Below are 17,869 nucleotides of genomic sequence, written 5' to 3'. Positions count from 1 at the left end.
CTTCTGCAGATCTAGGCTTCTTTGACAGAAAGTTCCCCTGACTAACTGAAAATCTTTTGGAGCTGGGATTGTGGACACGTTTTGGAGAGGCTGACAAAGTACTCAAGTATATGAATTCCAACCTTGGATTTTTAGATTAAATTCATTGCATAATTGCAGTGATGTTTAATCTTTGCAGGTTTATTGAAAAGAGATACCACTGCAAGTAAAAAAAACAGCAATCTAGCTTTGGGAGATAAATTAAACTCCCTTACATTAGGGAATACTACAGTATGTGGCTAAACTCCTAGGTATGATGTCACTGTCCCCATCTGAAATAATACCAGAGCCTGGCACATCCACAGTGATGGCATGGATGGAGGCACTGAGTGTACCAGCAGCCTCCCTCACTGGTCTGTTACTCTCCCGCTGGCTGTGATGTGCTCTTCATTGAACATGTGTCTGCAGTGTTGTGGTGGCATTCATCTTAAGTGCAATCCTTTTCCATGTCTGCTTTAATTCAATGGTTTAAAGACCGGCAATTCTTTTTGCTGCTTCGGCATCATATTGTGTATTACCTGAATTTTCAGATTTCTGAATAATGCTTTGGGTTTTTTTTACTTCTTCAGTTCCATTTTCTCTCTCTTAGGGTGATGTCTGAGTGTCTTTGGTGAAAGATGAGTCTTGCATTTCCCATACAGAAAATACCCTGTGGTACACACTGCTTTTTGCCCTTTTACTCCCTTTGTGTTCATTCTTTTGTGTCAAGCTTGTTTCTTTTTTGCTACCTATTCATGGTAGAGAGCTGCACAGACATGAACTTTCAAAGCACTAGCCTAACTAACCTGACCTCAAAAAGGCCATTACAGAAGATATTTTGACGTGTCTGTAGGAAAAGCACAGGTAGTCGATAAGTGATAAAAATTAATAATGGCTTAATTCCATTTGGCTGCTTTGATGTCAGGGTCTTGGTGGTTTTCCATGTTGCTTCACTCTCACACTGTATTGGCTAATTCAGTGGAACAAAGCTTTTGTCATGTGTATACCTGTGAAAAGGGTCTAATTGAATCCAATCTGCACCTGACAGTGATAAAAAAATTTTTTAGCCTGAGGTCACTATTTAAAACTCCTATCCCACTCCAATGTTTTCCTCAGATAACTTCTCTTGAATCCAGATGAGCTCTCCCAGTGATTCTTAGTCAGATCAGTATAACATACAGTGATAGGATATTGTTTCCTTATTATTAATTCCATGGTGTGACTGCTGCAGATCAATTCAGTTGCTGCAGAGAAAGTGTTTCCCTTTTAATATTGTTGGTGTGTGCTTCCAGCCTTACTGTATGTATATACAATACGTTTAACTGGAATAGTATGTGTTTAGAATTGACCACTCTCGACACATACTGATGCCCGTGTTGCGTCGCAATAGAACGGCAGAAGACATCACCGCAGCTTGCCCTAGTTTTTATCTAGAAATCCCACAACAAAATCTAGCAGACTTAATCGCAGTAATCTCAAAATGAACACAGACTCCAGTTGGGACTGTACCTATTTATTCCAGAAAGACGTCCTTGGCAACTATCCCATTTCTCCAGTAAGGCTAAATAGAGCTGCTTCCTTGCAGGTAATAGCTGACCCACTGACAATAGTAGATATTACATTTGGAAAGGATACATTTAGTCACACTCAGGGGCTTGGAATCCAACCTGTTTATACACGTTTGTGGAGAATATTTGTAGGTATATTTTTGAGCTTTAACTGTTACAACAGCAGTAAAAGACCACCAAGTCTGTTTTCTGTTGGAAACAAGCGATTGCATGGCAACACATAGAAAGCTGTGAGACATTTCACAGAATCTCAAAAAACTATTGTTTTTGAAACAATAGTGAAATAAGATGTAGACTCTAGACTTTCTGACTTTACAGTAACAATACGAATCCCAGCTGTGCAAATATGACAACAACAACTGCTTTTATTCCATTGAAATATAATGTCTTTAATAGTCAATATCTCTTAAGTTAAATTGTTGAGGCCAACCATTTTCGATTTATAACTTGAGTTAAAATTGTAACATTTGTAAGACTCAATTTAAGATACTGATTCCTAAATTCTAGTTTCTCATGAAGTTGTTTTGTGCACTACAATGATGCAGGCTTCAAGGTTAACATTTCTTTATTTTTATGACATTCATGTCAATAATAAATAAGCCATCATGGCCATAAGGAGCTTTGAAGTAGTCTCTGAAGAAGCAGGCAACACATGGTGACTCTACTTTTACTGCGCAGGATATGGCAGAATGTGGCGCTGCATATTTTTTAACTGTTGTGGACAGATGTAACATGCTTAAGTACAAATCCTGATCATCCTTGAGACCATAAATTTGCTAGATGTGCTTGTTTGACTTTCCCTGTTACTTAATTCCTTTTTCTCCCTGAAGCAGCTCATTTTGTGTCTCTACATCCACACAGGCAAAGTTAAGAACATGGAAAGTAAAACAAGTATTGTGCAGCCAAGAAAAATCCACTGTAATGAAAAGAGTTGTGCTGATTGATACATTGGGCCCTATTTTAGTGGCGCAACTCAGGGTGGCGCAGCGAAGCGAGCCCTGACGCAGCTGGCGAAGTGGTATTTTCCTCCAGTTCAACAAGGTGCGCAGTGGATTCGGTAAATTGGCAGACTGCTGTGCGCTGAGATGGGAGTGGTCGCGCAGCAGGGGGAGGTGTCGACAGATTCGCCGTGGCGCAGTGACAATTTGTTACAGATAGACCGCGCGGAGAGTGCGCCGAAAGCTCGCCAGCTCCAACCTGGTCTAGTCTCAGCGCAAGGCGAAGCGCAGCCAGCGGACTGGTATTTTGACTGCCCAGCGTGCAGTGCGCCCACGTCACCAAGACCTCACAGGCAGATTTCCACACTTCCAGGCACATTTAAATGCAATTAACAACAATAATAATAATAATAATCATCACAATAACCCCTATTTATTGTATCTGAATCAGCACATACACCTATATCTATATAGATTGTCCCGTCACACTGATGGCAGATCAAAGGCATGCGTAATGGAAACTCAGCCTGACTGAATTAACACAGATGAAACCAGGGAGGGACTGAGACAGCCGTGGATGTCCCAAGAGCAGGTGTTGACACTACACACTGTGCCGTTGCAGATGATCAGCTATTTATTTATTTATTTACTTATTGATTTATTAGGGGCCAGCGCCGCATCGTCACGCGACCATAACAAATAAAACTGAAATGCCTCTGTTACGCACAGCTGTTTGTTTATGCTGTGATCTGTGCACACGTGTTTAAATATAGGTTAGATAGATAGATAGACCTGCTCCCTCCTCCTCCCTCCTCCCTCCCAGACTACTTTTGCATCATCAGCCCGTGAGGTCTGTTCGCGCGACCGGACACTGCCAGCTTGGACCGGACCAGAACATCAGTTTCCTCCCGTCTCACTCAAAAAACAAAAAAAAACACACACACACCCCTTTTCCATTAATAAAGACACTCATATTTAGTAACCTATATTTAAACACGTGTGCACAGATCACAACATAACAAACAGCTGTGCATAACGGAGATCACGGAGCGTCTCTCTTTTTCTTTTTTCTTTAGAATTTACCTGAGATGGAGTTGTGAATATCTGCTCACTATGATGCCAGGCTGCTTGTGGTTTATTTGTTTTCAGTTTTATTTGTTATGGTCGCGTGACGATGCGGCTCAATAAATCAATAAGTAAATACATAAATATAGCAGATAATCGTGTAGTGTCAACACAGCAGTAATCCATCCTCATCTTTCATCTGTGCAGCCTTTGATGTGTCATAAGTGTGACGGGACAATCGATAATAGATGTACTGTCTATGCTGTAATCTGTAGGTGCTGATTCAAATCTTCTCTTCCACGGTGAAATCAAACGTCCGCCTTGCGCGCGCGGCGGATTTAAAGGCGAGGAGAGGAGCTCATTTGATTGGTGAAGATCTGACTTGGCTGTGTCAAACCCACTCCACGCCTTCTCTCCTCCCTCTATGCCATTTGCGCCGGTGGGAGGGAAGTAGGCGGGATGCGCTCCGCTGCGTCTCGAAGCAAAATCGCAATCTGCTCCTGGCCACTCCCCGTTGGCGAAGCGAAGGCGAGGCGCAGGGCAGATGCGCCTCGCCTGCACCTAGTCTACCAAAGTAGAGCCCATTGTGTCATCGCAGTGTCAGCATGTGCAATACATGTTGTTTTCTTTATTCCGCCTAACTCAGCAAACCCATATATGCATGCTTCAACATTTTCTTTACTGATTGTGAGTCATATCGTCATTGCAATATTGACCAGTGTTATCACATAGCAAAATTTCCTTCAGACCTAAGAGAGCCCATTGGTAATTCCCAATGTGGCATTTTTTCATGTCCAGTAAGGGCACTTTAAGAGATGACTGAATATGAGTAGAAGTGGGGAATGTGTTTCACTGCTGATTTATTTTTATAAGCTTTCAAAGCTTGAGTTATTGCTGGCCATCAAACATCACCATCCGTCTCTTTATCCCTGCCTGTATAACTTTATGGGTTTTGGGTTTATATGCTTTAATTGGATTACATTAAAACTTCTAATGAGACATCATTACTGTTTCCTTGAAGGAAAACCCAGACATGTTTCCCCCCCCCCACTTGGCATCATCGGCCTATCTTGAGTAGCTCTGGCATCAAATGTCTGATGAAACCCTGTCAAAATATACACTCTAATTTTAGGCTGATTTGAGCTGAAATTTGGAGGTAGACCCTGTTTAAAATTTGACTGACTGGGTTTCCATTTAGAGTTGCACAGTGTGTTTTTTTTCTGTTGTCTATTTTCTGCATCCGGTCTTTGCCCTCATGAACGGTTGTCAAAGTAACAGGTAGATAATTGCTTAATGTTAAAAAAAAGGGAAAGGCTGATGAGCAGTTTTAAATTCCTGTCAATGGCAACGGCTGTCTGCCCTTAAAGCAAATAATGTGTCTGACTCCAAAAAACTTTTTTCATCTAAGCAATGATGGGGCTTCTCCTTGACATCTTAATTTCTTTTTATTGAAGTAAACTTTGGAGTTTTTGCAACAGTGATCCCAGGATAAATTCCGACAGCTTCATTGTGAGTATCCGTGACAACTTCTTGATTAAGCCAGAGGAATTCAGATGCAGGTCTTATGTCAGGCAGGTGTAGAAATAATAATCTGATTTTGTCATTGTTATGATCTTGTGAATTTTTGCCAGCAGTTGCTTGACATTGAAATTTAAACAAAGACTTGTCTCCTTGAAATGCTTTGTAGTGAAAATCCGCCCTTTTTTCTCTCCCTCTATCGGATTATTACCTTTTGTGAACTGATGAATATTAAAGTTAATAATGGTTCATCGTCTACTCTACTGCACAGTAATATTAAAAGGCAGCAACAAAGAAGTTGTTGTGGCCAGAAACATTCCCTGCACATCATATGGGAATAAGCACAATAGCTGGCTCTGGTAGTCCATCTTTTGTGCAATTGTATTGGAAGTGTGGAGCATTTTTGGATATGAAGGCACCATTGTGATTGTTTTTCCTGTCAATTTGGATGATTCAGTGTGTTTGGATGGAATAAAAGGTTGCCTCAGGTGGATAGACAAACAGGCTAACCCTGACATTGCTTAGAGATAGCAGGCTCATTTATCATGGTCAAGCCTCTCTTACCATTGCTGGAGTGCCTGGAAAGTCCATCGCTAATAATACCAAGGGGTCTGCTTTATCTCCGTGTATGAAAGTTGCATGGCTCTGATATAGTAAACATTTTATACTGCAGACTGGTGATATTTTTTGAATGAATTATGGGGAAGTAACCTTGAGAGACAGGTGGAAATACACAGGTGCTAGAAGTTGGTCTGTTTTCATTTACTGCAGTCCAGACTTTATGTATGTTGATGAGCCACGGACAGAAAGCAAATGGCTGGAATGGTAAACACGGCTATAAAAATAAGGATGACTTTAAAGGAATACTCCAGGTTATTTGATGTGGGGTTGTGTGAGGTACTCATGCATAGTCGGTGTATTACCTGCAGTAAATCCAGATCAGTGCGCTGCCAGTTAGGTGAGGCAGCAGTGAACAAGGCTCACTGCAGCCGAGTGATGTACTACAGTGCATGGGGCCAGCAGAAAAAATATGTGGTTAAGAGACTTAAAAAAAAAAACACCCATAGACATAATCCAATATCATATTGAATTTAAAGGTAGGGTTGGAGATCCTGGGAAAATGGTTCTAGCTGGCCACATTTTGAAAATATACAAGTCAAAAGTCCAAGCCTGTCCTCAGACTTCTCTCTGAAGCCACGCCTCCGGCGCTCAGGAACACGCAGTCACATCAATGTGAAGCCTCGCTAGATGTGACAGTACCACGGAAAGCCGCTTATAGCTCACATTAGGATTACCGTAGGTTGCATCGCAAAGTTTCGCCTTCGCGGCGCAAAACTGCACAGCATCGCTAACTTTCCTCCAGCTTTTTCTCATGGCTCATGAGAAGAGAAAACACCTGACATCATAATAAACCACCCAACATCCAGGTTAGAGCTACAGTCAGTACATTGTCACCTACCAGACTGCAGTGTGGTACATTGTATCACTGGCATTGTCTTTTCCACGGTCGTTACTCGTTGAAGACTCTGATTGCGAACACGATTAGTGCAGGAAGAGCGGTACAGGCAGAGGAGGGACAGAGAGACAGAGACGGCAGCTTGAAACATCACGATCCAATCATCGAGAATATCGTGTTCAACATGATTGGATGGTGTTTTTCCAGGCTTGTTTGTTCCACGTGTGACTGACTTTTTTCATTTTTTGAAAAAAACATTAAATTATTTGGTTGCAATCAGGGAGAGGATTTCAAGCAATTCAGTAAAAAATGCAACAGAATAAAATCCCCAACCCTACCTTTAAGCTTAATTTCGGATATTTTTAATGCAATATTTTCCTGTTGAAACCCTACCCTACCCTATTATTATTATTATTATTATTATTATTATTATTATTATTATTATTATTATTATTATTATTATTATTATTATTATTTTACAGTGCTCCTACACTCCATTGGGCACTGTATTATGCTGCAACCTTAGATGAGCTGAGTGAATCAACTGAAGAAACTAAACTAACTTAACTTCGTTTGGATGGAGTGTAGTAAACAAACATGCAAAACTAACACCAACAGAATAACTGAAAATTTACAAACTGAAATTTCAATGCAACTTAAAATAGAACATCTGGCGTTGCGTAGAGGATTTAGAGTGCTGTACTACACTTGTACCGACTCCGTGTCAGTGCATGGTGTGCTGACAGTGAGCCTTGCCATCCAGTGTGTCCTGGTGCATCGGCTGCGGAGACAGCAAATGCGGATTTGCACTTCTGGTAAATTTAAGTGTGCTGATCCCAGAACATGTAAATCTGACTTCATGCAGTCAGTCTCCTGTAATCGTTTCACAGCAGGAGCTACTAATGAGCTAAAAACTCCGACCCAAGGTGAGAGTTGTGTGGAGGATTCGTCAGTGCTCACATTTCTACTGTCAAACACAGTAAAGAGAGTTTTTCTTTTCTTCTGCTCCCGCCTCCCCTCTCTCTTTCTTACACACACATACACACACACTGCTGTTTTAATCATTGCATTGAAGTACATTTCTATTCCATTTAATCTTTACTTGTAATATACACAGAAATAATGTGTTGTTTATCTGTGCTGGCTCTTTCCAGGAACAACTGAGATGGACAACTATAAATATCCAATTGGCCAAAAATAAATGAATGAATAAATAAAATAAATAAACAACCTAAAAAACAGAGAGACAGCCAGCACATTTTTTTTAATTACCTTGTCAATAGGAGTTATTTATTTCTTTAATTTTAGGACTGTTTGTTTTTGTTTGGGGCTGTTTGGTGCTTTCAATTAAAACACTGCAGTAATAAATGTATTTGGTGGTGTAGGAATTTAATACACATGGGAAAACAAATCTGCATTAAAACTTAAATTTGGTATTTAACTTTCTCTGTAGTGACACTGATAAAAAAAATGACTTCCCTATTAGTGGTCAAAATGAAGGTTTATACTCACTTATGTATGACATTATGTACCATATCTGTATGAAAATACCAGAAGAATATTTACATTCATCTTTGACATTTTTATGTAACATGTATTTATCATGTCTTTGGCTCAAGGTAATATCTGTGAACACTTTCAATTGTTTACTCGTTCTGCTTCTTTAAATATTGGACATGTCCTTACTGTACAGTACATGAAGATTAATCTGCAGTCTTAGTTGGTCATCTGCTGGATAACTACTGCCAACATCATTTTACTTTTAAGCAGTTTTAAAAGCATACATATGTGGTGGTCTTACAGTTAAAGTCTTTCTTTTTTTGTGTGTGTGTGTTATTCATGCCAACTGGATTAGTTAGACAGTATTTAATTAGAGTGCACAATTAATGCGTTAAAGGTCTTCTATTGTTTGGACTATAGCTAGCTAAGCAGATTTTGTCTGTATTTTTGCTCTATACTTGTTGTATGTCAGTGCAGGATCCACTTCTCGTTTCTTCAAATCCAGCAGAGATTTGCGTTGTAGAATTTGCATATTTTCCAAATCTGCTTTTATTCTGATTATTTCAATACTGTTTGATGTCTTGTTTAGAGCGTTCTCTTCCCCATCACCCAGACATACAAGTTCCCGGTAAACCAAACATGCAGCTTGTTTGATCTTACAGGGTAAAATTCGACATGAGCAGGGGCGGAGTGGCCATCGGGAGGACCGGGAGATTTCCCGGTCGGCCGGCGGCCAATAAACTCAAGTGAGCCGGCCCGCAAGCTGCCCTGCGTGGCCGTGTGTGTTAAAAGTAACATTTACTGCACGACACCGTGATAAACTCCAAGCTCTACCTCTACACATATCACCAAAGTCCATCCATTATTTGTACCCCTTCATGTCTCTCTACCTCTCACTCATGGTTGCGATAGTGAATCAGACTCTCATCAATCCAGCCTACTAAATGATTTTTGTTTAGCCTCCTATCTTTATCTAATTATTTCTGTTCAATGTTACAGAACTTTCATGACCACAAAATATAAAATAACCAGCAATTTAATTTGTTTGTTTGTTCTTAAACTAATGTAGAATGGTGCAAAGCCTCATGGGAAATGGGAAATGCGTTAGCCTATCACTGTGAAAGTTATCATTAAACTAGCGGCTGCGGCTAAAAACAGATCGACTCACGGAAGCTACCCAGCAAACCCTATCAGTCCTGCCCGTGTGTTACGTTATCTATAAGTTATATTAATTTAACAAGACAACACAGTCCGTGCTTTACTGTAAGTGGGCCAGTGCGCGACTGCGCGTCGGTACGCGGACCGCGGTACCGTTACGAGCCGGCGGAGCCTCTCACATCACAGCAGCAGCTGCTCTGTCTTCTCCATGGGCACCGAAGCATGTTGGTGAGTAGGACAAGACCCCAAACCGTGGCGTTTGCAGCGCGCTGTCAGTAAAATCAATTTGCAGAGTAGAGTAGTTGAGAGGGGGAAATAAAGGAGTAAACATGACTGGATGTAATGTTATGGTCAGCAGTGTTAAGTAGGCTAAATCTGCTTGGGAGGCACTAATTGCAGCTCTTTCACTCTTTTTTTTTTTTAGCTAGATAAAAGTAACAATGTGTTAATTAAAATGCACCAGAATATGGGAAATGGTGTAGCCTTTATAAAAAAAATTCTTGGGGAGGACCCCCAGACCCCCAATTAAGTTGTTTCACCCACATTTTTTTTTTTTTTTTTTTTTTTTGCTTCTGGCACTCATAGGAATGTCACATAGCTCTGTTTGAGCGGTGAGCGGTACAGAAATATGTAAATGGTGTGTGTGTGTGTGTGTGGGGGGGGGGTTGGGCCGATGGTGGGCCGGTGCGGTCAGAATTTTCCCGGTAGATTTTGGTGCCCCACTCCGCCCCTGGACATGAGTACCACTTGTGCAAAACAAAATGGATTTAGCCCCTGATCTCTCTGCCCTAATTCCACCTCTTGGATGGGATTTCCACCATTGGGATGTTTGGTCGTTGACATGAGATTGTTGCTCCATGAGATGTGGGGAAGAGCCTCTGCTGCACTCTCTGTCCAGTTTGCTATAGACCAGAGAGCGCAGTTAGTTCATCTCTGAGTTATGCTTTCCTTCAGGGGCCTCTGACTCTCCTGGCTGCTTTTGATACTCTAACATGGATTCATTCATGGTGAGTACTCATGTTGGCCTTGTCAACACTCCTCAAAATGAATGTTGAATCTCACATGTGTATTTAAAGAGCTGCACTACGTGAACCACTTAGACTGTAAACAACTGACAATTAGAAGCTGCAGGTCTGTATACTGCTGGTCTGACAGTTGTGCAGCCACTGTTGGTCTTTGGTTCTTTGTCATTGTAAAGCTGAACACTGGCTTGATAATGAAGGCCTTTGGAGGCAAATACATACTCAAGAGGAAAGAGTGAAGTAATCAAACATGAATTACCAGACAACACAACATTAATAAGGCTAAGTCGTCGCTGCTGCTGGTAAATAATTGCATTAATCATTTATTAGTGGTGGTTAGGGGATGCAGAAAAAAAGTATTGTCGTTGATATATTTTTATTTGTGGTAGTGTGGTTTTCTCAGTCATTAAGGTAAAAGCCATTTTACTTTGGCATCTTGGTATCCTGGCATAATTTGATCTCATAGCCTGCTAATGGGCTAATGGCCGGGCACCTGCACAACTTGGCTGTCAGAGGTGGATGCTTTAACCCCCCCTTTGTTTTTGTATATCATCCAAGGCTAAGGTTTGGCTCTGAGTAACCGGTTGGCACCTGACACACATAACTGACACACACATGCACTCAAGTCAAGGGGCTTAACATAAAGGGAGGGGAGACGACGGCGGCAAGGGGATTAAGGCTTCATGCTGCATCACTGTCATAATCCATTAAGCTAGTGGAAAAGGAGGAAGCCTGGACCTCAAACAGACACTTTTTGGAGGCAGGAAGGGATGCTGTACTTCTCCTCAGAGTTTTCATTGAAACCACAGAGCAATTGCTCTCAAAGTTGGGTAATTTGTTTGACACTGCTACTGGAGGCTACATATTTTGGAAAGACATGATAATTTTAGGACCGTTATGATATCTTATTGACAGTGGTAGATTGCATTTAAGGGAATATCAATAACAATTTTGGGAAATGTCACTTTGTTTCATAACTGTGGTTTATCTCACAAACAGATTTTATGCAGCTATAGGCTTTAGGGCTGCAACTAACAATTATTTTCATTAGCGATTAATCTGTCAATTATGTAAACGATTCATCGATTATTTGTTTGGTCCATAAAATGTTAAAAAATGTCAATCAGTGTTTCCCAAATCACAACATGACGTCCTCAAATGTCTTGTTTTGTCCACATACCACATACTCAGTACACTGACATAAAGGAACAAAGAAAACAGAAATTTTGACTTTTTTCTTAAAAAAACTACCCAAACCGATTATTCGATTATCAAAATAGTTGACAATTAATTTATTAATTGATTATTGTTCGATTAATTGATTAATTATCCAGAAGGCATATTCACTGGTTATTATTTATTTTTAAGTGCAACTACTTAAATTTCCCTCCATATCTGAAACAATATCTGATTCCCTTCAGTTCACAATACAATCTTAGGCATACTGATCAACTTTTCTTTCTTACCCCTAGAATTAGCAAAGAATCTGGTCAACGTGCATTTAAATATAAAGCCCAGCAGACTGGAATAATCTCCCTTGCTCAATTAGGTCTATAACTTCTTTTCATCTCTTTAAATTGTCACTGTTTACTCACCTCCAAACATCCTGCTCTTGTTTCTAATGTATGTATGTGCACATAAGTACTCTCCATGTATGTGTGCTTATGTGTACTACACAGGCCCACCGTATATGTATTACTGCAGAGGGTTCTTCTGACAATGAGGTGTAATTAAATTAATCATTGTAATTATTTTATTTTATTTATCTTTGCCGGTGTGTGTATGTAGGGGGGTGGGCTAGCTGGGATCGGTGGAGCATTGTAGTGTGTGAGTGTGTGTGAATGGCCGTCTGTGTCTCTATATTGTATCATGTTTTTTTTGTTTACTTTATATTAGGAACCTGTACTATTGATAACTAAACTCTTGTTTTGTATTTTTGTTGTTAATAATCAAAAATGAGATAGCACATCTCAAGGGGCTCTCCTTTGAAAATAAAGTCAAAGTCAATAATTGTTGCGGCTCTAATAGGCTTATTGAGGTATCAACTATAGAAGTACAGTCACATTCATTTTATGTGAAGTTTATACCCAGATGGCAGTCGAGCCATATTCATAATGCAGGCCATTGTCTGGGTCCTGGGCACACTTTAGAGATGGGCCTAGCACATTTTCTCCATCATTTTTGAAAGCAAAGTAGTGAAAAAAGAAGGAGGAAAAGCTCACTGGATTTGAAGATGTGAAGTCCTCCGCTCTTTGTACTCTTTCCTATTCCTTGTTTGAATTTGGATGGCAGTATAAGAGGCTTTGAACCCTGTGAGAGGCATTGGTGTTCAAAGGCTGTCTGGAACCCCTACTTCTTGGCATGCTCCTCTTCGGACACTTGCCATGTTACAGCAAGCAATCCTTCATTTGAGGGGGAAGCAGGGGAATGAAATAGACGTCTGGAAAAACAGGGTCATACTGTCAATGCCCAGGTAGGGGTCAAAGATAATGTGACAACAGGGTCTTAATAATAATGATAATCCTGTAGACCAAGAAAGGTAGAGCAAATTCAGTTGGTTGGTGCCTCATGATTATAAACTTAGATATAGAACACAGAGGTGCCTTTACAAAAAGTATTTATTTTCCTCTTGTTCCACCTTTGGTGTCATACGTTACACATGTGGCACATGTGGGCTTTTTGCCTCAGTTGGTCCTCCAGCCTCCCATGATTTCGTGACATTAGCTCAGTTCTCTGATGTTTGTGCTGACAGACACACCTGCTCCACTTTGAGTGTTTGGCCTTTATCTTTGTCAGGTTTTTTTTAGTTGTTGTTGTCTGACATCGTGTTACAGAACAAGTCAATTTGCTTAAAAAAAAAAAAAAATCAGATATTGTGATTTAAAGAGAAACAACGTTTCATACTTAAGGGTGGTTGTATAGAGGGGATTCAGTCCTCATAGACCTCTGTGTTAAAATACGTACCTTTGCTGCTAAAATATTATTTACAGTCTGGTCCAAAATACAGTTTTGGGCTCAATATCTCTCTGTACAGGGCGTCAGCTTCATATAACTCAACTGTTCACATTCTATTAAAGGACAATTCCAGGCAAATTCAACCTGGGGCTATAGTTTCCTAATATTTTAGGTCTAAAATAATGAATCTGAAGATTTTCTCTTTAATGTCTCCTGTTATGCAGCAGTTCTGTCTGTCCCCGTAACGCCACAGCAGCATATTATACTGTAGGAGCGGATGGATTCTTTTAGACCTAAAATACTACAAAACTATAGCCCCATGTTGAATTTGCCTGGAATTGTCCTTTAAGTCTTAAAGTTATGCATAACAGAGGACGTGACTGCTTTGAGTGACAGGTGAGTGCCGTCACAGTCCACTAAGCTGTCTGTTCAGCATCACCTCAGCTAATGTGAGTCACTGAACATGACCTCAACTACGTTTGTGGTGCCTTTTCAAAAGATCTTTCATCCAGATATTGGAGGAATAGTATTGCTTGTTAGCAGTAAGTTACAAAATGTAACTTGACTGTTGAACAGAACAAACAGACCCTCATCAGTTTTTTTTTCTGTGTACCCAGAATTTCCAAAGAAATGGGTAGACGTGCAGTCAAATACAAAGCTCCTTCTGAACAACTTCATCCTCTGTCAGTCATTTCCATGCATCTCTTTAGGACCTCACTAACATGTCTTTGAGATAACATGCTGCTGCCTTTAATTGTTACATTTACACATTATATCTTTAATGTATGTTTTTATTTTTGACATTGCTGATGAATGCCCCTGGTTGTTTGTTTCTATGATGGGGTTAAGCGCTGGTGGGATACAATGGACGGGCTGGATAGAATACAGGAATCTCAGTGAGCTTGGAATGTGTATGTTTTTGGATTGTATTTGTGCCTGTATGTGTCTGTGTTCAGGCCCTCCAGGAAGACTAGATGATTCATTTCAAGGAGCTATACTCTAGTAAAATTTCAAATTTTAGATGCCTTTGCACTGACATTGTCCACAGTCCAAAATAATTGGCTTTAAAACGGCATTGAATGGCTATGTGATCAAGCAAACATCTGATATCTAAGTATTTTCTCTTGAGAAAGAAAGACCTACACTGTAGGTCAGTTTATCAGTCGTATAATACCCCTATAATTCACTCTTATAATTTAATTAAAAGATTGCAGCTGACCAGTACATTCATTTTTCTGTTAATCTGGCAGTGACCTCACAGCAGTTGTGCACTCCAGAGCTCTCAAATACAGACTGCTGTTAACATGTCCTTAAACATCCATGCATTGCTGTCATTATCAATCTTACACATATGATGCATGGATTTACTGTACAGTATGTCTCTTTCTTTTTGTTATTCTCTCAATTCAGGCCAAACTACTTCCCTCCCTCGCTCACTCTCTCTCTTTGTCTTCTGTTTACCCAAAAGTGTTGACACACACAAAAAAACACATTACACTTAAAACAATAGTGTGAGAGGCTGATCATAGTCGGTAATTATTAAGTTTAGCAGAATAATATGATGAGGATGACAGCTGTGTCATTATACAGAGAGTGTCCCTTGTTAGTTCTTTTCTTCTCATTACCTCTGCCGGTGCCTTGGGGTCAGTCCTGGATCTTGTGAAACACACTTTCATCTGTCTTTGGGCTACATCTTATGACACCGTGCTATGTCAGCATATGGCTGGCCCCAGGGTCCTGAACAGCAGCCATGCACAGATGCTGGTTGCACACATCAGAAAATATTGCCTTCCTGGTTGTAGTCAAAAATAATACCAACTGTGCTATTCTGCTTGTCATTTTGTTGGACAACATATAATACAGGACAGATTGTTCATGACCTGGTCCAGTGAAGTTCCTGTGCCAAAAAAAGCACATTTCCATAATGTTAACTCTTATAGTGAATGAGAGTAAGCCATGACAATGTGGCAGTGAGCCAACATTCACTAAACCAGCGCAACTGAATCTAGTCAGCACTCATTTTATCATTAACATCCATGCTTTTCCTACTGTGACATGTCTTCTATTATTTTATAAACTCAAAGAACATAAATTCAGTTACTGCCAGCTGATGGAATAAGTGGATGCATGTATTGTTTAGTTTTATGTGTATAGTCGACTAACTCAGGTGGCCTTGCAGCATGAACTCTGCAAGATTAATGAGAATAGGTTTGACTGGTTGGTAGGTAGCTCCTAAGTATTTTTGACACAACAAACGGTTTATACAACACATTTATGATGTCCTCATCGGAGTGACAGGGACGGCGGGGACAAAGCAGAGCTTATACTTGAATCTGGTAAATATTTTTGTTCTTGTCATTCAGGACAAAAGGGAATGATGTCTGTCTTTTCTTCTTTTGAACACATAGCAAAAGCCTGCATAATCCCACATTTAAAAACCTTCACAGCTAAATGCAGCAAAAAAAAAAAAAAGTTATTTTGGGTATTTAGAATCTCTGAAATCTGCAAAAACCCTGTCAGTATAATAATATATTTTTTGTTCAAGTTCATCTGAGTTTAATCACATTTCAATAAAACCATAAAGCACACAATCCTAATTATATATTCTTTTATTGTATTATGATCTCTTTTAAGTTAGCTTTCAGTTCAACAGTCTTCATTATATTTCCTTACCCCGTCAATAGCACTTAAACTCTTCTCACAGAAACGATATTTAAAATATTTATTAATGAGAAAGAGAGTCACTGTTTCTATATTCATGAACACTGTGGGCCCTAGTTTGCTGGCGCAGCGCAGGTGGCGCAAGGTAGCGCAGCCGGTCTAATGCAAGTTTCGACCAGCGCAGCCGAGCGCAAAGTCAGATTGGAAGATTGGCAGATCGCGCTGCACTGAGATAGGCGTGGCGGCGCAGCAGGGGGAGGCGTCACAGATTCAGCTTGGTGCAGTGGAAGTTTCGTCCGAAAATGTCCCGCCGAGGTTGCGCTGAAAGCTCGCCACCTCCAACCAGGTCTAGTCTCAGCGCAGCGCGGAGCGCAGCAGGTGCAGTGGAAGTTTGGCTGACTGACCTGCAGTGCACACACGTCACCAAGACCTCACAGGCAGATCTCCACAGTTCCAGACACATTTCAATGCAATAAATATCCACAATAACCACTATTTAATGCAACTAACGGAATCAACACGTGAATTTATATCTATATAGATTGTCCCGTCACATCTTACGTCAGATCAAAGCAGAGATCAAAGGCTGTCGGCGCGTAATGGAAACTCCACCTGAATTAACACAGCAGGGACGAACTGGCACTGAAAAGCAGCTGTGGATGTCCCAAGCAGGACTGAGGGTGGATGACTGCATGTCGCTGCCGTGTTGAGATACCACTCTGCCCTTGTGATGATCGCTGTATTTATTTATTTACTTATTAATTCATAAGCACGTGCGACCGCATCACGCGGCCGTAATGAAAAACAAAACACAAATCATCATCTCTCTTAGTCCAGCACAACAGCCTCGGTATCAGATAGTCAGTATATAGCCTACTACAGTACTCAGCATCTCTATCACAGAAAAAAAAAAGAGAAAAAAAGAGACGGACAGAGAGAGAGAGAGAGAGAGAGAGAGAGGAGGACAGAGAGAGAGAGAGAGAGAGAGGGAGAGAGAGAGAGCGCGTCCTTGCTGATTTCATCCACATGGTGTGTGTTTATGTTGTGATTAGTGTAGCCTACACCTCTGATCTTATACACAGGGTTTGAATAAATGTGAGTTTCTTTATTAGTTTATTAGTTGTTGTTTCTTAGATTGCGTAGGGGTTCTCAGTGTATCAGATCAATCCTGGTTAAGTATATTAGTAAACTCATTATTGGTCACTCTGAGCTCGGACCTCCGGGGAAACAGCTGTTTCCTCCGGGGAGAGGTTCGGCCTCTGGCGTCGCTGTCTCCTCCGTCCATGTCAAAGTATAAAATGACAAACTTGCAGCGCGCATCACCCGCCGCGCAGTTAAAGGTGAGGAGAGGAGCTCCTTTGATTGGTGAAGATCTGACTCGGCTGTGTCAAACCCACTCCACGCCTTTCTCTCCTCCTTCTGTCTCCCTCCCGCCCTCTCTCCTCCCTCTTCGCCGTTTGCGCCGGTGGGAGGGACGAGGGGAGGGGTTGCGCCGGTCTAAGTCTGACTGCGCGGCCCACGAATCTTGCGAAATGGACCTGGGCCACACCCCGTTGACGTGGCGAAGCTGCGCTGATCACAGACTTCACCTGGTCGACGAAACTAGGGCCCTCTGTCTCATCCCTGGGAGCTGTGGGAGCAGCAGAGGAGAGTCCAAGGTCACCATGCTTATTGTGGTGATCTGTAAACCCAGACAGTATTGTGACAGGCTACTTGGATAATTTATGCTCTCCAATGGTGTATCCATACTGGTCCTCGTGCCCTCATCATCAGATATTTTGTTAACCAACCTTAAAGGACACGTACTCTTCTAGTGCAGTGCTCTGGGCTGATAAGACTGTGACATAATGCCACACAGCCTATGAAGATGCTGAGCAGATATACGAGTTGAACACAGCTGATCCGTTTTGGATCTTCAAAGGCCTCTGACAGTGAGCCAGCAGGGGTCTTCTTGCTTCCCCTCCTCTGTTGCTCTGTTGATGTAATCTAAATGGCACTGAATAGGCCAAA

The 17,869-nt window shown here is 41.1% G+C and overlaps 1 protein-coding gene across 1 annotated transcript in view; it reads left to right on the top strand.

The window, feature by feature from the left end:
* ctnna2 (catenin (cadherin-associated protein), alpha 2) overlaps positions 1 to 17,869 on the top strand; it is a 327,581-nt gene that overhangs the window by 26,950 nt on the left and 282,762 nt on the right. The gene's annotated exons all lie outside the window — the stretch shown is intronic.

This window comes from Trachurus trachurus, assembly GCF_905171665.1.
Source record: "Trachurus trachurus genome assembly, chromosome: 1".
Lineage (NCBI taxonomy): Eukaryota > Metazoa > Chordata > Actinopteri > Carangiformes > Carangidae > Trachurus > Trachurus trachurus.
This window is presented reverse-complemented; position numbering and strand designations above follow the sequence as displayed.